Source organism: Manis pentadactyla, chromosome 11 (assembly GCF_030020395.1).
Source record: "Manis pentadactyla isolate mManPen7 chromosome 11, mManPen7.hap1, whole genome shotgun sequence".
Taxonomy (NCBI): Eukaryota; Metazoa; Chordata; class Mammalia; order Pholidota; family Manidae; genus Manis; species Manis pentadactyla.
The window spans coordinates 70055597-70081402 of record NC_080029.1 but is presented as its reverse complement, the minus strand read 5'-3'; positions in this window follow the sequence as shown (position 1 = coordinate 70081402).

Sequence of the window (25806 nt, the reverse complement as noted above, 5' to 3'; positions counted from 1 at the left end):
GTACTAACCCAGTTACCATTAGTAGAATGTCTTCTGTAATCCTTCTCATCTTGAAATCTCTTTTTCACATTAATATTGCCACTACAGCATTCCTAGTCTTACTACTTGCAAAGTGTAAGTTTTTTCTACCTGATATATTCACCCTTTTGTGTCCTTGTGTTCAGTCGCATCTCTTGTAGACAGCAGATAGCTGCTTCTGATTTTTGTTTTTTACCCACTCTGAAAAATTTTATTTTCATTGGAGATGTTTGCCCATTTTACCTGAAGGTATTATTGATAAGGTTGTATTTAGGTCTGCCCTTTTGCTCTTTTCTATTTGTCATCTTTTTTTTTATATTTTATTCCACCTTTCAGCCTTAATTTATTTTAAATTATTTTTAGTATTCCATTTTAATTCCTCTCTTGACTTCCTAGTTCTATATCTTAGCATTTCATTTTAGTGTTTGCCAGAGATTACAACATCCGTCTTTAAAATTATTGAAATTTCTTAGTGAATGTTTAATTTTTTAAGATAAAATATTGGAAACACAGCAGTACATCTATAGTTATCCACCATTCTTTGTGTTACTGTTGCCACATACATTACTTCTATATATACTATAAACCCAATAATTCAGTGTTATAACATTTGCTCTGGGCTGCCATATGCCTTTTAAAGAATTTAAAACAGAAAGGTGTAATATTTTGCATTTGCCAACACACTTGTCATTTCATTTGTACTTCACTTCTTCCTCTAGATCTAGGTTACCATCTGTGCCTCTTCCCTGTAGCCTGAAGAATTTCCTCTAGAAATTTTAGAGCAGTTATGCTAGATTCATTGAATGAAAAGTTCTTGGGGAACAATTTCAACAATTTGAGCATGTAATTTTACTGTATCTGGGCTCTTCTCACTGATGAAAAGTCAATCATTAATTGTACTGCTGCTTGCTTGCATGTAATTTATTTTCTCACTGCTTTCAAGGTTTCTCTTTATCACTGACTTTCAGTAGTTAACTGAAGTGACACCTTCTTTGTTTTCATCTTGTTTGAGTTTCATTGAAAATTCCTGAACCTTCACTTTACTTTTTTCTCCCCACCAAACTTGGGAAGATTTTGACTATCTTAACTTCAAACATTTTTTTCCTGAAAGTTTCTTTCCCTCTTCCCCTTCTGGGACATTAAGTGCACATCATGTTGGACAGCTCGATATTGTCTCACAGCTCCATAAGGCTCTGCTCAGCTTTTTAAAATAAACTTTGCTCTGTTATTCATGTTAGGTAATTTTTATTGATCTAATTTCAAGTTTACTAATTGTTTTATCCCACCCCCATCTGTAAATTTTTCCTTTTAGTTACTATACTTTTCAGGTCTAGCATTTATTTTTTCAGTTGTTTCTGTTTGTTGATTTTTCCTTAGCTCTTCACCCTAGATCAGTTTTCCTTAATTATTTCAATATATTTACCTTTAAATTTTTGAACACATTTATAATAGCAGTTCTGATATCTTCATCTGCTAAACCCAATTTCTGGACTCACTCAATTTCTACTTACTACTTCTAATTCCCCCCACCAAGAGTAGGTCACACTTTGCCTGCTTCCTGGCAGGTCTAGTGATTTTAGTAGAAAACTAGAAATTATAGATATTGCAATCTGTTGTGTTCTTCTGAGAGTTGTTTTGTTTGTTTTCTGGGTGTGTGTGTGTGTGTGTGTGTGTGTGTGTGTGTGTGTGTGTGTGTGTGTGTTATTGTTTTAGTAGGCAATTAGCTACTCTGGACTCAAAGTGCAAACTCTGTTTACTGTGCATTTTGCAACAGCTGATATCTCTGCTTGACTTTTACATTTTTTAGCCTGGAACCCTGAAAGTGTCCCCTGCATCTGCCTAGTTGAGCAGTCAGCCAAGTATCTGAGCGGAATTTAAACACAGATTTGAGTATTCATCTTCTTTAGGATCACATTTCTTTCGGAAATTCTGCCTCTAAGTTTCAGCTGCTTTTCCAGCTTCAGGTTCTGTCCTCTGATGCTACCAGCCAGTAATGCTTCAGCTGTGTGCCACCATGCTGTGCATCATTTGGTAAACATACTCACTTAAAATAACAGCAAACTCACAAAACTCATACAATGAAGCTCTCTCTTTCAAGGCTAGTTTCTTCTCTGATCTCTACCTGTTTGGGGATAGTCCCTCTAGGTTCCTTCCTGTATGTGTATAGGTTAGTGTCAGGGACTTGGGCAACATATACCCAATTTGGGGTCCTATTCATTCTGTAGTTCTCACAGAATTTCCCTCTCAAACTTCCAGCAATCCTTCCAGCCCTGAGCTAGTGTTTTGTTTTGTCTTTGTTTTGTTGTCATCTCCAGCTGTAAGCCTGTAGTTTTCTGCTGCCTTACACTAGTGATTGAGGAGAGAGAACATATAGGCAAAAATAGCTACAAACTTTCCATTTTTACCCTGTACAATTGCAATTTCTAGAGTAAAATCTGCTTGAGTTTGTATCTGATTTTAAATGTTTTCCAGTTCCTTTGTGGATTTTTTTACATATTTTGTACAGATTTTATTATTGGTACCTCCAAAGAGCTTGCATTAATGGTTAACTCTGTTGCCAGTACTCTTAGTCAATTTAGACCTTGACTTTGTAAAGTTGTTATTGTTTTAATTTTCATTACAGAAACAAAACATGCTTATCATAATAGATTTAGAAAAGGTAGGTATGCAAAGAGAAAATAAAAATTACATGTAATCTATCTGCAGGTAACCACTGATATTTTGCAGTCTATGATTTCTGCAATGGGATTACTACATACATATTGTGATTTTTCAACCTAACCATTCCTGAAAGGTGTGCAAAAGTCATGTGTGACTAGCACATGAGTGTCATTCACTGAACTAAGGAACTTGCATACCATATATTTATTATAACTACTTGGAAACTGTGTGTCAAGAGAAATTTATACATTTAAATATTTTGATCTCAAAATTAACATGAATATTCTACTTAGGTACACAGGACTAATAAAGGCACTCCAGTTGTCTAGTAACAGCATATCATTTAAATCATGATTACAAAGAATCATGCTAATATTGTGACACCTATCTCACCTCAAATTTTCCCACCCTAAATTGTCAGCACAATTTTAGCTTCAGGTAAACAACTCAGACTGTTTATGGGTCTTATTCCTTCCACAAATTTTGTGGGAAAAGAAAAACTCAGCTTCTCCTGTCACTAAGTGAACACTTTCCCTTAGGTGATCTTTATTGCTGTTCCCATAATCCACCTTAATAGCACACATATATTACTAGATGAAATATGCAAAATAATGACCTATTGTTACAAGAAGATAATATTTTTAGAATATGTCTTTCTACCATGTATTATAATCATAAAAAATACAGGGCTTAAATAACACTTAGCATAAGAACCTGTACACATTCGTTTATTTTCTTTTAAAACACTGATAATATTTTGTGATTGCTGCTTTGTGTTACATTGATTTTTGTGACAGTATCTAATTTTTTCACTTATTAAAAAAATGATAGAACTCATATAAACAAAAGAATACTTGCAAAATGTCTAATGCTAACAATTAGTTCAAAGACAAATTTTTAAATGAGATGACAACAAAGGAAATGCACATCTCTTAAGATTAAAGACAACCACTTAGCAAAAATTAAATTAGAATAGGTAAGCAACACAGGCTTACCAAAAAGGCTATGCAAATGTGAACTCTGGGCTACATAACAGTTATCAACCATATTTTACTGTGTGACACATCTCACACCTCTGTATTTGCAATGAAACCATAAAAGAAAATGTCATTCATTACTCCAAAATATGTTTAAGCCATTACATGAAAAGAGAAAAAAATGTATCCCAATCCTCACCTAAGTTCTTGAGAAAGATGTTTGTTTGTTCAGCTTGCTATTAACAAAGAAGGTAAACTAGCACCATCCACCAACCTCTTTCTAGGTACCAAGGTAAGAAGAGAAATGGTTTAGGGGAAAAAATGATGTCATGGCTCCTCTTGGCTCATGGTAAGGACACAGTGGACCATCACCTCCATTTGTCCAGGGAGAGCTGAGGGGTTGGATCAATTCTCATAGAAGAACCTGAAGCCATAGGATGCACAAGAGACAGAGTAGGTCTGCCTGGTGACCTTGGCAGCCCTTCAATGGTGTCTCTGTCTTGTTCCTGTCTTTACAAATGAAAGCTTGTGCTTCACTAACCCATCTCCCCTAAAGCAGCACTTATTGTTCAATGCTCCAAGTGCAACTTTATCTCTTAGTGTAAAAAGGAGAGTAATATCAAGAATTATCACAGCTTTGTCAGTCATAGGCAGAATTTCTTAATGAAAACTAATTTATTTTTGCTTTTGTAAAACATTAGGAATAGTTAAATGTGCTGGCACTTGATCTTCTCTCTTCACCTACCAGTGTGAGTTCTTATAACTCAATATTTTTAAACTCCCCTGGGGATTGGATTAAAGATGGCGGTGTGAGAGGAAAGACAGAGGCTTCCTCCTAAAACGGGATACAACTAGAATTATAGTTGTCGCAACTAATCCTGAAAGAGCAACAGGAAAGAGGACGGTGTCAGACTGCACACACCTGGAGAAAAGAGCAGACCTCAGCAAACAGGGTAACGTACAGGAGCTGTGGCCCCGCAGGACCCTAGCCCCTCCCCCACCCCAGCTCACCGGCGGGAGGAAGAGAAACGGAGCAGGGAGGGAGTGGAAGGCTTGGGACTGCTGAATACCTAGCTCAGGAGATCTGCTCTGGGAGCAGAAACCTACATTTCATGGTGCTTTCATGAGACTCGCATGACCACGGGGTTGAAAAGTTAATACAGGCAGAGTTCCTGGGGAGACTGGGATTCCAGCCGCTTGTGGAAAGCAGGCATCCATATCCGGCTGCTCTGGGACAAAACCTTATACCTGTGTGACCGGCCCACTGGCTCAGGCAGTGGAGACAGGCACAGCAGCTGGGAGGCAGGGAACAGCTCTTTCCTCCTGGCAGGCACAAGTACCGCTCCCCTGCGACCCCCGACATTACTTCAGGGGCTGAGCAGTTTCAGAATAGAGCTTCTGGACACTAGGGGGCGCCATATACAAACATGAAACACCAAAGGAACCTTGTCCAGAGTAAAATTATGAATACAACTCCCAAGAAAGATTTAAATGATATGGACCCCATGACTCTTCCTGAAAGGGAGTTCAAAATAAAAACCATCAACATTCTAATGGAGGTACGGAAAGACATCCAAGAACTAAGGAATGGAATCAGGTCAGAGATTCAATTGTTGAAGAGCACGATGGAGGGTATTAAAAGCAGGTTGGATATGGTGGAGGAGACAATAAATGAAATATAAAATAGAGAAGAGGAATACAAAGAAGCTGACGCACAGAAAGAAAAAAGGATCTCTAAGAATTAAAGAATATTGAGAGAACTGTGTGACCAATCCAAGCGGAACAATATTCACATTATAAGGATACCAAAAGAAGAAGAAGAGAGAGAAAGGGATAGAAAGTGTCTTTGAAGAGGTAGTTGCTGAAAACTTCCCCAAACTGGGGAAGGAGATAATCTCTCAGGCCATGGAGATCCACAGATCTCCCAACACAAGGGACCCAAGGAAGACAACACCAAGACACATAGTAATTAAAATGGGAAAGATCAAGGATAAGGACAGACTGTAAAAAGCAGCCAGAGGCAGAAATAAAATCACATAAAAAGGAAAACCCCTAAGGCTAACATCAGACTTCTCAGCAGAAACCTTACAGGCCAGAAGGGAGTGGCATGATGTATTTAATGCCATGAAGCAGAAGGGCCTGGAACCAAGATTACTTTATCCGGCAAGATTACCATTTAAATTTGAAGGAGGGATTAAACAATTTCCAGATAAGCAAAAGCTGAGAGAATTTACGTCCCACAAACCATCTCTACAGTCTATTTTGGAAGGACTGCTATAGATGGAAGTCTTCCTAAGCTTGAATAGCTGCCACCAGAGGTAATAAAACCACAGTAAAGAAAGTAGAACAGCTAATTAAGAAGCAAATGCAAAATTAAATAAACAATCCCCAAAGTCAATCAAGGGATAGACAAAAAGCACAGAATTTGATACCTAATATATTAAGAATGAAGGAGGAAGAAAAAGGAGGAGAAATAGAAAAGAACCTTTAGATTGTGTTTGTAACAGCATACTAAGTGAGTTAAGTTAGACTCTTAGAAAGGAAGGAAAGTAACCTGGAACCTTTGGAACCACAAATCTAAAGCCTGAAATGGCAATAAGTACATACCTATCAATAATCACCCTAAATGTAAAAGGACTCAATGCACCAATCAAAAGACACAGAGTTACTGAATGGATAAAAAAACAAGACCCATCTATATGCTGCTTACAAGAGACTCACCTCAAACCCAAAGACATGCACAGACTAAAAGTCAAGGGATGGAAAAAGATATTGCATGCAAAAAACAGGGAGAAAAAGCAGGTGTTGCAGTACTAGTATCAGACAAAATAGACTTCAAAACAAAGAAAGTAACAAGAGATAAAGAAGGACATTACATAATGATAAAGGGCTCAGTCCTACAAGAGGATACACCATTATAAATATATATGCACCCAACACAGGAGCACCAGCATGTGTGAAACAAATATTAACAGAAGTAAAGGAGGAAATAGTCCGCAATGCATTCATTTTAGGAGACTTCAACACACGATTCACTCCAAAGGACAGATCCACCAGACAGAAAATAAGTAAGGACACAGAGGCACTGAACAACACACTAGAACAGATGGACCTAATAGACATATATAGAACTCTACATCCAAAAGCAACAGGTTACACATTCTTCTCAAGTGCACATGGAACATTCTCCAGAATAGACCACATACTAGGCCACAAAAAGAGCCTCAGAAAATTCCAAAAGATTGAAATCCTACCAACTAACTTTTCAGACCACAAAGATATAAAACTAGAAATAAATTGTACAAAGAAAGTAAAAAGCCTCAAAAACACATGGAGGCTTAACAACACGCTCCTAAGTAGTCAATGGATCAACGACCAAATTAAAATGGAGATCCAGAAATACATGGAAATAAATAACAACAACAACACAAAGCCCCAACTTCTGTGGGACGCAGCAAAAGCAGTCTTAAGAGGAAAGTATATAGCAATCCTGGCATATATAAAGAAGGAAGAACAAACCCAAATGAATAGTCTAATGTCACAATTATCAAAATTGGAAAAAGAAGAACAAATGAGGCCTAAAGTCAGCAGAAGGAGGGACATAATAAAGATCAGAGAAGAAATAAACAAAATTGAGAAGAATAAAACAATAGAGAAAATCAATGAAACCAAGAGCTGGTTCTTTGAGAAAATAAACAAGACAGATAAGCCTCTAGCCAGAATTATTAAGAGAAAAAGAGAATCAACACACTTCAAAAGAATCAGAAATGAGAAAGGAAACATCACGATGGATGCAACAGAAATACAAAGAATTATTAGAGACTACTATGAAAACCTATATGCTAAGAAGCTGGAAAACCTAGAAGAAATGGACAACTCCCCAGAAAAATACAACCTTCCAAGACTGACCAAGGAAGAAACACATAATCTAAACAAACCAGTTACCAGCAAAGAAATTGAAGCGGTAATCAAAAAACTATGCAAGAACAAAACCCCTGGGCCAGATGGATTTACCTCAGAATTTTATCAGACATACAGAAAAGATATAATACCCATTCTCCTTAAAGTTTTCCAAAAAATAGAAGAGGAGGGAATATTCCCAAACTCATTCTATGATGCTAACATCACCCTAATACCAAAACCAGGCAAAGACCCCACCAAAAAAAAAACTTACAGACCAATATCCCTGATGAATGTAGATGCAAAAATACTCAACAAAATATTAGCAAACCGAATTCAAAAATACATCAAAAGGATCATACACCATGACCAAGTGGGATTCATCCCAGGGATGCAAGGATGGTACAACATCCAAAAATCCATCAACATCATCCACCACATCAAGAAAAAGAAGGACAAAAACCACATGATCATCTCCATAGATGCTGAATAAGCGTTCGACAAAATTTAACATCCATTCATGATAAAAACTCTCAACAAAATGGGTATAGAGAGCAGGTACCTCAACATAATAAAGGCCATATATGATAAACCCACAGCCAACATCATACTGAACAGTGAAAAGCTGAAAGCTTTTCCTCTGAAATCAGGAACAAGACAGGGATGCCCACTCTCCCCACTGTTATTCAACATAGTATTGGAGGTCCTTGCCACAGCAATTAGACAAAAACAAAATACAAGGAATCCAAATTGGTAAAGAAGAAGTTAAACTGTCACTATTTGCAGATGACATGATACTGTACATAAAAAGCCCTAAAGACTCCACTCCAAAAGTACTAGAACTGATATCAGAATACAGCAAAGTTGCAGGATACAAAATTAACACATAGAAATCTGTGGCTTTCCTATACACTAACAATGAACTAATAGAAAGAGAAATCAGGAAAACAATTCCATTCACAATTACATCAAAAAAAAATAAAATACTTAGGAATAAACCTAACTAAGGAAGTGAAAGACCTATACCCTGAAAACTGTAAGACACTCTTAAGAGAAATTAAAGATGACACTAACAAATGGAAACTCATCCCATGATCTTAGCTAGGAAGAATTAATATCGTCAAAAAGGCCATCCTGCCCACAGCAATACACAGATTTGATCCAATCCCTATCAAATTACCAACAACATTCTTCAATGAACTAGAACAAATAGTTCAAAAATTCATATGGAAACACCAAAGACCCCGAATAGCCAAAGCAATCCTGAGAAGGAAGAATAAAGTTGGGGGGATCTCACTCCCCAACTTCAAGCTCTACTTGAAGTAATCAAGACAGTTTGGTACTGGCACAAGAACAGAGCCACAGACCAGTGGAACAGAATAGAGACCCCAGATACTAACCCAAACATATACAGTCAATTAATATATGATAAAGGAGCCATGGACATACAATGGGGAAATGACAGCCTCTTCAGCAGATGGTGCTGGCAAAACTGGACAGCTACATGTAAGAGAATGAAACTGGATCACTGTCTAACTCCATACACAAAAGTAAATTCAAAATGGATCAAAGACCTGGATGTAAGTCATGAAACCATAAAACTCTTAGAAAAAAACATAGGTAAAAATCTCTTGGACATAAACATGAGCCACTTCTTCATGAACATATCTCCCCGGGCAAGGGAAACAAAAGCAAAAATGAACAAGTGGGACTATATCAAGCTGAAAAGCTTCTGTACAGCAAAAGACACCATCAATAGAACAAAAAGGTATCTTACAGTATGGGAGAATATATTCATAAATGACAGATCTGATAAAAGGTTGACATCCAAAATATATAAAGAGCTCACACACCTCAACAAACAAAAAACAAATAATCCAATTAAAAAATGGGCAGAGGAGCTGAACAGACAGTTCTCCAAAGAAATTCAGATGGCCAACAGACACATGAAAAGATGCTCCACATTGCTTGTCATCAGAGAAATGCAAATTAAAACCACAATGAGATATCACCTCAAACCAGTAAGGATCGCCACCATCCAAAAGACAAACAACAACAAATATTGGTGAGGTTGCGGAGAAAGGGGAACCCTCCTACACTGCTGGTGGGAATGCAAATTAGTTCAACCATTGTGGAAAGCAGTATGGAGGTTCCTCAAAAAGCTCAAAATAGAAATACCATTTGACCCAGGAATTCCACTTCTAGGAATTTACCCTAAGAATGCAGCAGCCCAGTTTGAAAAAGACAGATGCACCCCTATGTTTATCTCAGCACTATTTACAATAGCTAAGAAATGGAAGCAACCTAAGTATCCATCAATAGATGAATGGATAAAGAAGATGTGGTACATATACACAATGGAATATTACTCAGCCATAAGAAGAAAACAAATCCTACCATTTGCAACAACATGGGTGGAGCTGGAGGGTATTACATTCAGTGAAATAAGCCAGGTGGAGAAAGACAAGTACCAAATGATTTCACTCATATGTGGAGTACAAGAACAAAGAAAAACTAAAGGAACAAAACAGCAGCAGAATCACAGAACCCAAGAACCCAAGAATGGACTAATGGTTACCAAAGGGAAAGGGACTCGGCAGGAGGGGTGGAAGGGAGGGATAAAGGCAGGAAAAAAGGAAGGGGGCCTTACAATTAGCATGTATAATGTTGGGGGGAGGCCATAGTGAGAGATGTGCAACACAGAGAAGACAAGTAGTGAGTCTATAGCATCTTACTACGCTGACGGACAATGACTGTAATGGGGTTTGTGGGGGAGGACTTGGTGAAGGCGGGAGTCTAGTAACCATAATGTTCTTCATATAACTGTAGATTAATGATAATAAAATGAATTTTTAAAAAACTCCCCTGGACAACTACAACACTACAAAATAATCTCCATGAAAGCAGGGATTTTTGTCTGCTTTGTTCACTGCTCTATCCCTAGGGACTAAAATTGTCTTTGATACTGGTTACATTTTCAGTATTTTTAATGAGACAACATAAGTGACTGAATTCAAAGTAAAATGTAATAAGAGCTACTGATTTTTTAGAATGAGGACAGTTTACTTCAAGTTTCTGGAGAGTGACAGTGTGCATTCCAGGCTTTAACACAACTTGTGGAAAACAGAGAAGATGTGGGTCATTTAAAATGTTGTGGAAGCCCAGGCAGAAGCCAACAAAGTAATATAAGTCCCTGGAGCTAAGACTATATCATGTGCACAAGGAGCAAGTGATGCAGTGAATTCATGAAAGCACGTATGAAGGAGAGAAGGAAGAAGTAGCACTGGAAAGGCAGATCATGGTCAAGGTCAATGTAAGGTCAATACAGAGCTCCGAATGACAAGCTACAGGGTATGGATTTTGTTCCCTCAATGTGGAGAAATTGTTCTCTGTCTCAGAGCCTGAAAATGAAAATCACATCTGAGCTCAGAAAAATTAATCTAACAGCAGTGCAGATGGATGGTGATAGAACTTGGGACAAAAAGTACAATGGAAAGGCTGATCATACCATTTATGAATGATCTAAAAGCAAAACCCAATATCAAGGGGTAGCTTCTGCCAGTTGAATCCATCTAATTTGAAAGAATGTGAGTTTGTGTAACTCATTTCATATGAGCAGAAAAAGATTAAAGGCAAAATGCTATAAAGCCAATGATTGTGGCTTTCTTAGGTTATCTGTCAAAAATTAATACTTTCTTATTCTTAAAGCCTTTAAGGACCAACTGTACAATAGTAAAACCAAAGAGTAAAATGGCTTTTAATGCAGCATATAGGAATACAAAGAGGATCGAGAAGCTCAATGGCAATAGAGTGCAATAATATAAGAAAGGTGTATTTGATAGAAAAAGCATAAAAGCAAGTAGGAGATCAGAAACTGTGTGCTAGAAGTGTATCTTGCAGGAAATATCCACAATAAACTACATAATCCATAAGATGAATATATTCTGGAAAGAAAGAGTTCAGAAAAAAAGTAGAAGTCAGCTCTAAGAATTTGTACAAAGGGCAGTGATTGTTTGTCTAAATCCCAAGCAAATTGGAGGATCAGCCTTCATCCCTCTGTAATCCCCAGAAAGAAACCAAAGAGCCAAAACATTAAGGGCACAAGAACAGAAATAAAATTTTGATCTCACAACATAGAAAACTAGTACCAAACTCAAGTGAGGCGGGATTAAATGGCAAAATTTAAATCACTTTTGTATAGAGTATACATATCAATCTGTAATGTCTAATTTAAATACTAAATTCTGTGCATAGTTTCACGTCATACTATTCATTTTTGTTAAATTTTAATTATATTGCCTTATCATTTTCTAATAATCACTAGTTATTGTTTAAAAGAGAAATGTCTGAGTCTGGCTATGCTCCACCAACTATCTTTTCACCTGGACTAGTGGTCACATAATATTGGACGTACATGACTGGATCTCTAGCCTTTAGAGAGAAAATGGCAATGAGTTGATTGACATCCTGAGAAAGAATGGCAACATGAAATGCATATGTTGTACATTGGTCTCTCTGTATACATTTCTAACTTTCATAGATGAGAAGGGCAGGGATTATTCTGTCCCTTTCTTACTCCACATATGCAAGAGTTTGACCATGATCTCTAGTCCATTACCTGGGGGTATTCAAGCATCGCTATAATTTTAAAATTGAATCCCTTGTGTAAAAAGCAGGCACATCATATACTACAGTGTCCTGAACCCTGTTTCTACTTTCCTGTTATGAATCAAGCTGCTATGGTTGGAGGGGAGTGAAAGGAATCGCCATTTCTTGGCCATGGAAAGCATGCAGAACATGAGTTAAATCAGCCCCGGACAGGTGAGCACAGGCTTTTACCCCAGAACTGAGCAGAGCGTATATGCCAGAGAGCAGGACAGAGAAGTTCTCCAGAAAGAACTGAGAGAAAATACCCAAAAGCCAATTGTTTACAGAAGAAAAAATGAGTTAATTTCAAAGGGACTGCATTTTAAGTCACTAAATGATTTGAATGGATACGCTGAATTCTTTCATACACATCACATATCTTGCCCCACCCCTGAGAAAAATGAACTAACACATACTACTGAGTTGTCAAATCAAACTCACGCTAATCAGAGATCATACCTAATAGCATACTTCACTAAATAATTTTAAGTATACATGAAATCATGAGTTTCAGGCACAGGAGACAGAAGTTTGAATGATTAAACACAGTTCTCCTGGTCTTTCCTTCCTATCAAGAACATACACTAACGGCCCAAAAGAGATGAGATTCAGGGAGTTCCTCACACAGCTGAAAGTATTTAGATTATGAAACATTTCCATTTTACACTTCAAAATATTGAAAAGCCTTAGTGGCATTCTCCAGTAAGTCATACTTTAGCCCCTGGGTTCTACTTACTATAAACAACGCATAGCTAGGGGCATTCTGCTAAGGGCATATCAGAGATAAAAATGCATTAGTATATTTATTAGGAAGTCCAGTGGGAGTAGAACAGCTCACCTGATTCTTTCCTCTTCCCCAAAAGATCCTCCTCTCTGGACCCATGCAGGATAGACTTTGGGTCAGCTGCTCTACTTCCCTCCCATGCAGTAAGCAGAATTGTTATAGAGTAAAGAAAGTTTTATTCCAGCATCTATATGGCTTTGGTTACCATTTCATATGATTCAACTAGTTCCAGCTTGACCATAATCTGTCTTTTTCTAGTTTAAATACCATTTTGGCATTTATTTCATGAGACAGCAGACTCCTCTACACTAGCCTTCTTCCCACAAAAATTCTATTTCCTATGACTTTGATTTGAGTTCATATTTTGGAAATCTTGCTAAGGTACTCAAATGTGGAGGTGAGATAGAGTATTTATAAGTGCATGAAACTTCAATAACTAATTTTTCAAGTTAAAACCATAATCAAATATGTTCTATTAGGGATAGAAGTCACCCTGAAATGTGCTATGTAAACATTTTTCAGTGCAATATAGGAAGTAGGCAGTTCCTATTGTCTACATACATAGGACGCATTTAATTTAAGACTATGATCATTTTAAAAGTGTTAAAAGTTAGACTTGCTAAAATTAGGTAAGGAACATTCACAAGCAATCAGATAGGTTTCCAACACAAGAAAAAGACACCAAAAATTAAAATTTTAAGTAGTTCAAAATCTTGTTAGCTACAATTTACCAAAAGCATTACATTTTTTCCCTACAATATTTGGAATAGATGTTATTTCTTGCCTTGAAAGAGTTTATAGTTTCTTTCGTAGTGTCCCTTACATAATTCTACATGGTAACATAATCGAGGAGACTGTACTGAAGTTTTATTTATTATTTCCATTTCAAAAGGAACTCTTTGTTCTCTACCTTTTTGTTTGTACCATAGATTGACTATTTTTTATTGGTTTTTATTGGTTCAACTAATGATTAATAAATACAATATTTTTGAATCTCATTTGGAAATACATTTGAATTCACTGTATTTTATCTGAATATTTGGACTCTGAGATGAAATATATGATGTGGGGATTTTGTTCAAAATAATGTGGGATAAGGACATAAACCCAGCAAGATTTGAAATGAGTAGATAATTACTGAAGCTGGTATATGAGTTCTTGAAGTTCATTATATTATTCATCTAATTGAAAATTTTATGCTTGAAATTTATTATAACAAAAAGTCTTAAAATATTTAGAATGGGTTATGAAATTCCTATCAGGCTACTCTCTTGGTATTTTAGTACCTTCCTTCTTGTCACTGAGAGAAATGCCTTTACCATTTATTGCCAAGAATTTTCTTTTTCACCCTGACTTAACACTGCAAGTAAAAAAATGTTTCATAAACTGTTAATCTTGTTTGATTGTTAGAGACAGAGAGGTCATCCAAGGATTATAGGGTTAACCTTCTAATGCTAGTGTTGCTTCAGAATGCCCTGTGCACGTAGAGCCTTGGATCAAATCAGTTAAAACCAACTGCAAATCCATTCTGAGAAAGCCCCCAGGCCAAGGTTACACAGGTGCAAAAGAAGCCAGAAGTGTCCAAGAGTTACCTTTGCTTCATTTTACTAGTATTCCACCCTAGTGGGGCTTTTTGCCAATTTTGAACATATGTTAGAATTGTAGCAAAACAGCCCATGTGCCGCAGAAACCTTGCCTCTAGGCACAACCTAAGACCTGCCCCCATATACATATGCATGAGTTTCTAGCTTAAAAGCCTCCCACATCAACCCCTAGAAGAGGCAAAGCTTTGGAAGTTACTCCCCTGTCTGCTTTACTTGTTACAAGTAAAGATAAAGCTTTTCTGTGAACAACTCTTGGTGTGTCCTTTGGCTCAAACACTCCAAGCAGCCAACCTATCGTGGTAGGTAACATGTTTGACTTTCTGTCCACGTCTCTTGAGTCTCTCAATGCTGTTTAAAAAAATTAATCCCAAGAGGACCTGTGTGAAGAGCTTCAGATATCCTAACTCTGTTACTATTTTAGAAGAAGAAAAGAAACTTTAAAACGTTCAAGGTCACAAAGCAATTTGCTATCAAAATCAGCCTGGGAAAGCAAAATTTCATGGTCCTGAAATGAGTTCTAATCATTGGAAGTTGCCTTGATTGAGGCTAAACCTTAACTCTTGCTTTGATTGGGACTAAATTAGATTATAGACAGGCTTCTATTTTTCCATGATAGTGTTCTCTGAGCCTTGGGTAGTTACGCACTAATTCAAATGAGTCATCTCCAAATTTAAATCAAAATGTGTTTGGCAATAACTACAGGCTTTACGGATCTATGCAGAAACTTTCTGGCAGCATTCTCCAACAGTCATAGTTTTATAATTCATATCAATCATCATGAGTAATGGCTGTCCATGTCACCAACAGACCCTGGCTGTAATCAATGTTATGCACCCTAGCAGGGTAAGCTGCAGTAATTAATGAGATTGATGTTGTCATATCCATTAAAATAGTAAAGTTCTTACAGTTATTTTTAGAGCGGATAGGGAGAGTATTTTCTGTTCTGATAGCAGAAGTCCTTTTGTGAATAAACAAGTGAATATTTTGATCTGTATGTCAAGCTTTGACTGAAATATGTATATTTCAGGATTGCTACTAAGGTTAATTCATTAAAATAGATTTCTCAGGGGAACAAAACGCCACTGTACTGCCCTGAAGAAAATGTTGAGATATAAAATGTTTATGTTTCTCCATTTGCCCTTAATTAGTGAGCTATAATATAGAACTGTTTATAATTTAGTTTCATCAAGTCTCATAAATATCATTAAATTATTTCATACCTGGCCCTAGAAAAGGGAAATAAAGTGGTAATGATTTCCAGTTAAATGATATGTTAGTTTTTATTACCATCACTACAAACTCAGAGGCTTATAATAGCACCCACTTACAGTTCTGTAGGTCAGAAGTCCAGCTCAGCATGGCCAGGTTCTCTGCTCAGAATATCACAAAGCTGAAGCCACAGTATAAGCAAGGCTGAGTTCTTGTGTGGGGTATCTGGGAAAAAGCCAATTCCATACTCAGTCTTGGAGTAAGAAGAATTCACTTTCTTGCTGCGTTTAGCCTGAGGTCCTGTTTCCTACTTGTTATCAGCCAGTCTTCGTTGCTCGAGGCTGCCCCTATTCCTTGCCACACAGCCTTCTTCATCTTCAATTAAGAAAACAACATGTCAAATCTTTTTCATGCTTTGTATCTCTCACTGAATCTTCTGTGACCAGCCCGAGAAAACTTCCTGCTTTCCAAGAGCTCATTAGATTAAACTGGCCCACATGGATAATCTCCCTAACCCAGGGTCAACTGATTTGGACCTTAATTGCATCTTTAAAAACACTTCACAGTACCTAGATTATTTTTGATTGAGTAACTGGGAAAAGGTGTGAGTGACCAGGGGCCAGAATCTTAAGGGGTCATCTTAGAATCCTGCCTGTCATAAATGGTGTTACATAAAATGAAATTTTACTGGATCTTCTACATACAAGTATTTATACTAAGTTATCCAAATGGCAATCTTCAAATTCACTATATAACTGTGTTTTGGTCTGTTAGGACTGCTATAATGAAATAAATAAACTGAGCAGTTTATAAGCAACAGAAATTTATTTCTTGCAGTTCTGGAGGCTGGAAGTCCAAGATAGATTCAGTGTCTGGTAACAGCCCACTTTGTGGTTCATAGATGACTGACTATTCTTGCTGTGTCCTTACATGGTGGAAGGGGCAAGGAAGCTCTTTGGGGTCTCTTTTACAAGGGCATTAATTCTATTCATGAGGGCTAAACCTTCATGACCTTATCAATTCCCAAAGGCCCAACATCTAAATACTGTCCCATTGGTATTAGGATTTAACGTATGAATTCTGGGGGGACACAAATATTCCATCTTAGGAACTTGTTAATACACAGATGCTTTAAAAGTCTTGGGCATCAGAATTTTGATTTGTTTTGTTTATTCTGGTTGGGTTTTTTAATTACTTATTTTCACTTGGTTATCTACAACAGGTTTTACCTCTGTAATACAGACCCAAATGTAGCAATGCCTTCTTTTGTCTGCTTACTGATACATCGAGGTTAAAGCATGCACACTTATTTGCTAACCCAACTGCCTTCTAATCAATTTTGCAGATTGTCAGTATGACTGCTTATAACAAATGGTGCTGTATATAGATGCAAAACGCAACAAATCTAATTTGATTACTACATTAGCCCATTGAGTACTATCTGTAGATAAAGGCAGTGGTAATTTTTCTTCATATCTCTATCATTTTAATACTTTGTTTCTGTAGTAATTTCTAGTTTGGTCCTGAAATGGAAAAAACATCAGGCATCCTCTGATTCATCTATTAGGCATAGCAAACTCTTCTGACTAATTCTGGTAAGAATTGAGTCTTTTTTTTCCTGAAAAAAAATACCAGGTAAGTTTAAGATTTCTCATGATTCAAAGATCCCTTCATTAAACTCTTGGAAAAAAACATAGGCGAAAACCTCTTAGACATAAACATGAGTGACCTCTTCTTGAACATATCTCCCCGGGCAAGGAAAACAACAGCAAAAATGAGTAAGTGGGACTATATTAAGCTGAAAAGCTTCTGTACAGCAAAAGACACCATCAATAGAACAAGAAGGATCCCTACAGTATGGGAGAATATATTTGAAAATGACACATCCGATAAAGGCTTGACGTCCAGAATATATAAGGAGCTCTCACGCCTCAACAAACAAAAAACAAATAACCCAATTAAAAAATGGGCAGAGGAACTGAATAGACAGTTCTCCAAAAAAGAAATACAGAGGGCCAACAGACACATGAAAAGATGCTCCACATCGCTAATTATCAGAGAAATGCAAATTAAAACTACAATGAGGTATCACCTCACACCAGTAAGGATGGCTGCCATCCAAAAGACAAACAACAACAAATGTTGGCGAGGCTGTGGAGAAAGGGGAACCCTCCTACACTGCTGGTGGGAATGTAAGTTAGTTCAACCATTGTGGAAAGCAGTATGGAGGTACATCAAAATGCTCAAAACAGACTTACCATTTGACCCAGGAATTGCACTCCTAGGAATTTACCCTAAGAATGCAGCAATCAAGTTTGAGAAAGACAGATGCACCCCTATGTTTATTGCAGCACTATTTACAATAGCCAAGAATTGGAAGCAACCTAAATGTCCATCAATAGATGAATGGATAAAGAAGATGTGGTACATATACACAATGGAATACTACTCAGCTATAAGAAAAGGGCAAATCCAATCATTTGCAGCAACATGGATGGAGCTGGAGGGTATTATGCTCAGTGAAACAAGCCAAGCGGAGAAAGAGAAATACCAAATGATTTCACTTATCTGTGGAATATAAGAACAAAGGAAAAACTGAAGGAACAAAACAGCAGCAGAATCACAGAACTCAAGAATGGACTAACAGGTACCAAAGGGAAAGGGACTGGGGAGGATGGGTGGGTAGGGAGGGATAAGGGGGGGAGAAGTAGGGGGGTATTAAGATTAACATGCATGGGGGGGTAGGAGAAAAGGGAGGGCTGTACAACACAGAGAAGGCAAGGAGTGATTCTACAACATTTTGCTATGCTGATGGACAGTGACTGTAAAGGGGTTTATAGGGGAGACCTGGTATAGGGGAGAGCCTAGTAAACATAATATTCGTCATGTAAGTGTAGATTAGTGATAGCAAAAAAAAAAAAAAAAAAAAAAAAGGCAGTTCCTGTGTGGTAACCTCCAACGAGTTCTACACAAGGGTATAAAGGGCATATAAAAGTGTAGGCAAAGGGTCTGTTTATGTTTATACAGAGGATCAAAGCCTAATTGGGCTACCCCTAAAATGAACTAAGATACGATATGAAAAAGAACTTCCAACATCTGCACCCTCTGGAAGACTCATGCCAGAAGATGATCATCAAAAAACCCCAACAAAGATCCACGCACTGCTACAGCTGTAGATGCACTCATCCCACCAGTTCCTGGACCTGCCATGGGAATGAGGAAGGAGATATCTAAGCTGGCCTGTGCATACAGTAAAACAACAAAATTGGACTGGATCTATACTGTTGGAACTCAACCAAGAATTTGGAGAAGTGCAAATTGTAGCGCTCCAAAGTCTTACAACTACAAACTATTTATTGTTAAAAGAACATATGGCATGTGAACAGTCCCCAGGAATGGGTTGTTTTAATTTGTCTGATTTCTCTCAGACTGTTCAAGTTCATTTGGACAATATCCACCATATTATAGATAAGTTTTCACAAATGCCTAAGGTGCCTAACTGGTTTTCTTGGTTTCACTGCAGATGGCTGGTAATTACAGATATGCTTTGGTTATGTAACTATACTCCTATTATGTTAATGTGTGTGTGCAATTTAAGTAGTAGCTTAAAACCTATACATGCTGAAGTTACTCTACAAGAAGATATATCAAAGAAATAATCAATCTTCCCATGTTTTCTTCCGCCTGCTACTTCTATAGCTTTTCTTCTTCCTTCCTAATTACAACCCTTAAATAGAATTCGTGCCTCATATCAAATTTACCAAGTATCATAATTCTTCCAAGTGGTAAAGATACCTCAAGACAAATGCTGGGCATAGAAGCCACAGGGCATAAATATGCAAAGAAGTAAAAAGCTAACTTTTTCAAACAATAAGGCTTCTCTCTCACTTACCAACTTCACATTTCCCTGTATGGCCCCGGAAGATGACTGGTTAGCCAGAGACGGGTAAGATTCCTCAAGGGAGGAACAACCTAAGACAGGCACAGTCGCAGGGGGGCCATCAGGTGAGAAATTGGGGATCAACAGAGGTGAGGCTTAGAACCTCACCCCCCCGCTCTGAGAGAAATCTTCTGCATACGTGGATGTTTTATTGCCCTGGTCTAGCTTGGATTAACACATAGTCTACAGGCACACACCTGATCATCTACATGTGCTCTCTTACAACACTAAACTATGTTTTCTACCTTTATCTTGTATCTACCTACCACTTCAGCATTTTATTAAAAATAATAATAATAAAGAGAGAAATGTGGTATCCACATATAAATCAAGTATAAAAACCAAATGAGTATTCATATTTGAACTGACTGTTTATAGTTCATAATGCATGAGCAAAACCGAAAGTTTCTGTGATGACTGCCCTTGTACTGTTCACTATGTAACTTATTCATTATGTAAGAATTTGTTCTACATGTAAAAACTTGTTTGTTATGCCTCAGAAGATTGGAGACTGACAAAAATTAGGCTTGGGGTGGAATAATGATTGTGCATTGAGCATTGACTCCCCTATACAGAATTTTATTGTCGTTAACAACCATTTGATCAATAAATATGAGAGATGCCCTCACAAAAAAAAAAAAAAAAAAAAAAAAAGGACAGACTTCCAATGGTAAAAGAAATTAGTAACCGGGATGTAATGTATAGCATAAGGAATATAGTCAAGATATTGTAACAGCCTGGTAGGGTGATAGCTGGAACCTAGAATTATGTATATAAATGTTCTACCACTGTGTTGTACACTTGAAACTCATGTAATGTAATACTGTGTGTCAACTACCCTTCAATAAAAAATAATTATTAAAAAAAAAAAAAAAAAAAAAAAAAAGATCCCTTGACCCATCAAAGTGGCTTGAAAATAATCTTATCTTAGACCCATCACTCTTATGCATCAACATTGATTATTGTTAGACATAGTCTCACATGTAATACCTACAATGAAATAGTATCTTGTCATAAAACTTTTTGCTCATACATAACGTAATTGCCAAAAAACAAGTTTGTGTTTTTTTTGCCAGGTCCACAGGAACTATGTCTTCTAAGAAAACTAAAGTAGAAAACTAATATTGCTACTTCATAACCCTGTGTATTTTAGCATTTGGCCAAGAACAGTGGTGGGAAGAACTAACTGAGGAGGCAGGCCAGAAAAAAAGTAAACCGACGATGTTCAGACAAGGAACTAAAATCAAATACAGTATTGATTAGTTGAAATGAGTTTGGAATTGACGGTCTCAAGCCAAGATAGAAAGAAAGCCAAGATGTCAAGCCAATGAGTTAGGATCTGTGTCCAAGATAAAAAGTGGGCAAATACCTAGTCAGAAAACTAACTGTGCACCAGTAAGGCCTTAGCATTAGGAGATCTTGACTAGCTATCAAAAAGAATAATAGTACAAAAGCATGAATTGGAATTTTCTAAAACCCCTCACTGTCTCCCCATTGTACTTGGTATTCTAAATCCACATTTCTTACTGTATCCATCAGTGTTTGGTTAGAAGAACAGGAGCCACTCTATGAATTCTTTCTGAAGGGTTTAATTTAGGAATTAGGGACTTTGCATAACCACTGAGAGCTGTAAAGGTCAAGGGAGCTGCCATGGAAGGATGGGGAGCTGACACCAAAGTGTGGCACACTGATGTTCTCAAGAATTTTTGCTCATTGCTATGAACAAAGTACACTTGATTTTTAAATAGCAATTTTGCATCCTGAAACCTTGCTCAATATGTTCATTCTAGTTGTTATTTGGGGTATTTTCTATATAGGATCATATCATCTGACAATAAAGACAGTTTTATTTCTTTCTTTCCAGTAAGTATGCCTTTAGCTACCCACCTCCCAATGTTTTTTGCCTTGTGAGTCAGCCAATTTTTTCTACAAAAGATCAGGTAGTAAATATTTTAGGTTTAACTGGCCATACAGTCTCTATCACAACTACTCAACTCTGTTGTATCAAGAAAGCAGCTATAAACAATATGTAAACAAAACGGTTCAACAGAAATCAAAATTAAAAAATTTTTTTTTATAAACACAGTGGCAGACCAAATTGGGTTAACAGGATATAGTTACTGACCCCTCACTTGTTACACTGACTAAAAACCCTTTAAATGCTGAAAGTGGGAAGAGCAAACATCCTTGTTTCTGATCTTAAGAGGAAAAAAATCTAGTCTTTCATCATTAAATATGATGTTAGTTGTAGGTTTTTGTCCTTGATCGAGTGAGGAAGTTCCTTTATATTTCAAGTTTGCTGAGAGTTTTTATGTTAATGGATGTTAGATTATGTCAAACTGTTTTTCTGTGTCTAATGAGAAGATAATATGGTTTTTCCTCTTCATTCTATTAATACGTTGTGTCACATTAATTAGTTTTGGGGTTTTAAACCAACCTTGCATTCTCGAGAGAAATCCACTTAGTCATATGTGATCCTTTTTATACATTACTGTATTTGGTTTATAATGTTTTGTTAAAGTATATTGGTCTATGATTTTCTTTTCCATAGTGTTTTTGCCTTTGGGAGCAGTAATACAAACATTAAAGAATGAGTTTTTAAGTGAAGTTTGTAAAGAACTGAATTTGTTCTATAAGTATTTGATATAATCACCTACTGAAGCTATCTGGGTCAACGGTTTTATTTGTAGGAACATTTTTAATCACTAAGTCAATTTTACTTGTTATGTGGCTATTCAGATTTTCTATTTCTTCTTGAATTAGTTTTAGTAATTTCTGTCTTTCTAGAATTTTTTTCATTTCAGAAAATTTCATAAACATTCATAATACTCAGTTATAACTCATTTAATTTGGTTATCATGGCCCCCCATTCATTCCTGATTTTGCTAATTTGTGTCTTCATTTTATTTTCTTGGTCACTCTAGTTAAAGTTTCGCAATTTGTTTTCCTTTTTATTACCAATTTTTATTTTGTTGATTATTTTTATTGTTTTTCTGTGTTCTATTTCATTCTAATCTGTACTATTTCATTCCTTCTGTCTGCTTTGGGTTAAGCTGTTCTTCTTTGTCTAGTTTGTTAAGGTAGAAGCTTAGATTATTGATTTAAGAATGTTTTATTTCCTAATATAAGTGTCAAGCTGTAAATTTTCCTATATACTGATTTAACTGCATCCAATAAATTTTGCTATGTTGTGTTTATTTTTATTCAGATAAAAATAACTTAATTTACATTGTGATTAAATCTTTGACTTATAAATTACTTAGAACAGCATATAATTTTGAAAATATTTGGCAATTTCCCCAATTTTTTCTTTTGTTGATTTCTAATTTGATAAAAACGTGTTAATTCAATTTAATCATTTTTGATTTATTGAGAGCTGTTTCCCATGTTAATATCTTTCAACAAATTTTAGAAGTTTCTGGACATTGTTTCGTGGTCCAACATATTGTCTATTTTGAAAAATGTTCCATATGTATCTTAAAAGAATGTTTATTCTCCTATTTTGATGTGGAGTGATACAAAAATTTGAGTTAAGTAAAGTTGGTTGATAGTGGTGATCAGATCTTTAATATCCTTTCTGATTTTCTGCCCCATTGTTCTATTAATTTTCAGATTTGAGAATTAAATTCTCCAGTGATTATTGTTGACTTTTCTATTTCTCCTTTCAATGAATTTTGGATTCAATGATGTATTGATCCTTTTATCATTAGGTAAAATCCTCAGTCACTAGTAATATTTTTGCATTAATCTGTTTTGTCTGAAATGAAAATAACCACTCCAGATCTGTTATGATTACTTTTTACATGGTATATTTTTTCCATACTTCACTTTCTACTTTTTGTGTCTTTGAACCTATACTGTGTCTCTTATAGAAAGCAGATAGTTAGATTTTGACTTATTTATCCAACCTGACAATCTCTTTTGATCAGTCTATCCACATAAAATCTGATTATTGATAAGGTTGGATATACATCTAGTTACTTTTGTTGGCCTTCTTTATTTATATTTTTCCCTTTACCGCCTTCTTTGGTGTTAAATAAAAATTCTTAATTTGACACTATAATACGTCTTAATATATTACTACAGTTTTTTTCTAGTGCCTTATCTATGGATTACTTATCACAATCAGTTTCAGATAAATAGAAACTGAATTCCTACAAAATATAGAAACTTTATTTCTACTTAATGATGTCCCATAGCTTCCTTAAACTCTGTTCATTTTTCTTGAATGTTGATAGAGTTCTCTTTTCTCTTCCCTCCATTGTGCTGCAATTGTTATATACATCTATATATATTTAAAACCAAGAAATTTTGCCTTATGAAATCCTACATTCCTTATAGAAATTAAGAAGATGAAAGAGAAAAAATATATTTATATAGTCTTTTTTAAATTTACCATTTCCTGTGCTTTCGATTTCTTCTTGTGGACTTGAATGCCCTCCGGTGTCATTTCCTTTTTAGCCTAAAGAACTTCCTTTAGTATTTCTTGTAAAAAAGGTCCACTAGTAAAAGATTCTTTCAGTCTTTGTGTACCTAGGAATGTGTTTATTTTGCCTTCACTTTTTTTTTGCCTTGGTTTTTGAAGGATAATTTTGCTAGATACAGAATTCTTGATTAGCAGCGTTTTTCATTTTGCTTTATTTTGCTCTTTGCAGTGAGTATGCCATGCTGCTGCTCTCAGCCTTCAATTGTTAATGAGAAATCAGCTATTCAGTGTTTCAAGATTTCTTTGTCTTTCAAAAGTTTTGTTATGAAGGTTGTGTTTATTTCTTTGTGTTTTATCCTACTTGAGAACTGTTGACCTTCTTAGGACTCTATGTTAATATCTTTCAACAAATTTTAGAAGTTTCTGGACATTGTTTCTTCTAATATTTTCTGAAGTTTCCTCTTCCTCTTATCTTCTGTACTCTCATTGCACAAATGCTGGTATACTTAATGGTGTCCCATAGCTTCCTTATACTCTGTTCATTTTTCTTGAATGTTTTTTCTTCCTATCCCTTACATAGGGTCATTTCTATTGATCTATCTTCAAGTTCATCAATTGTTTCTTCTGTCATCTCAAATCTGCTGTTGAGCCCCTTTAGAAAATTTTTCATTTTAGTTATTGACTCTTCAAATCTAGGATTTCCATTTGGTTGTTTTATAGCTTTTAATCTCTTTATCAAGATCTCTATTTAGCAAGTGTCATAATGCTATCTATTAATTCTTTACACTTGTTTTCCTTTAATTCTTTGAACATAATTATAAAGTGTAACTCCAGAGGGAAAATCCTGGGGCAAACTACCTCTAAAACCGATATCAGTCAAAGGGAGAAATAGAATTAAGAAGCCCATTTATTCCTTACAAGCAGTCATCCCGTCTCTCTTGACCAGGCTGCAACAGAAGAGAGCTCCACCCAACCTCTCTAGTCCAGATCAGCCATTGCTTGCCTTTGTAATCACCTGTTGATACCTAGATGGACTACTTCTCTCCATTCCTTGTAAACACCTGTAGATATGCAAATGCACTAAAGCCAGATGAGAGATTCTGAAAATACTACAATTTTACACACAGCCCACCCCTCCAGAAATCTTACCTCACAATCTACATGTTCCCCCATCTTCCGCAATGGCCCCTGTGTGAGAAACTGGAGCATTGTAAAGAAACTGGAGCATTGTAACCAGGCTAATAACATAAAATAGCAACAGCAATAAAATAATGATAATCCTCAAGCCAGAGGCTTCAGCTAGGTTCAACATCCTATGCAGATTAAGTCCAGAGCTTGCCCATTCCAGCAGACAGTCAGTAGCTGAACAGGTAGGGAGTTCAGAGCAATCATCATGTGGAAGCTGCAGCCAGGACACAGGGACTGTAGAAGAAAATAAACCTAAGGGCGATAAGATCTATGTTTTAATGACACCAGCATAGGCAAATCTTGTCCATCAGGTAGGATACATGCAAGAGAGTGGTCCTGTGATAGGACAGTGACAGGAATGGGATATACCAGACTTTCACCTTTGGGGGTTACTGGTGGGTCTGTATGTAGGGCTATGGGAGGCACATGCACTAGCCACAATACTAAGACAA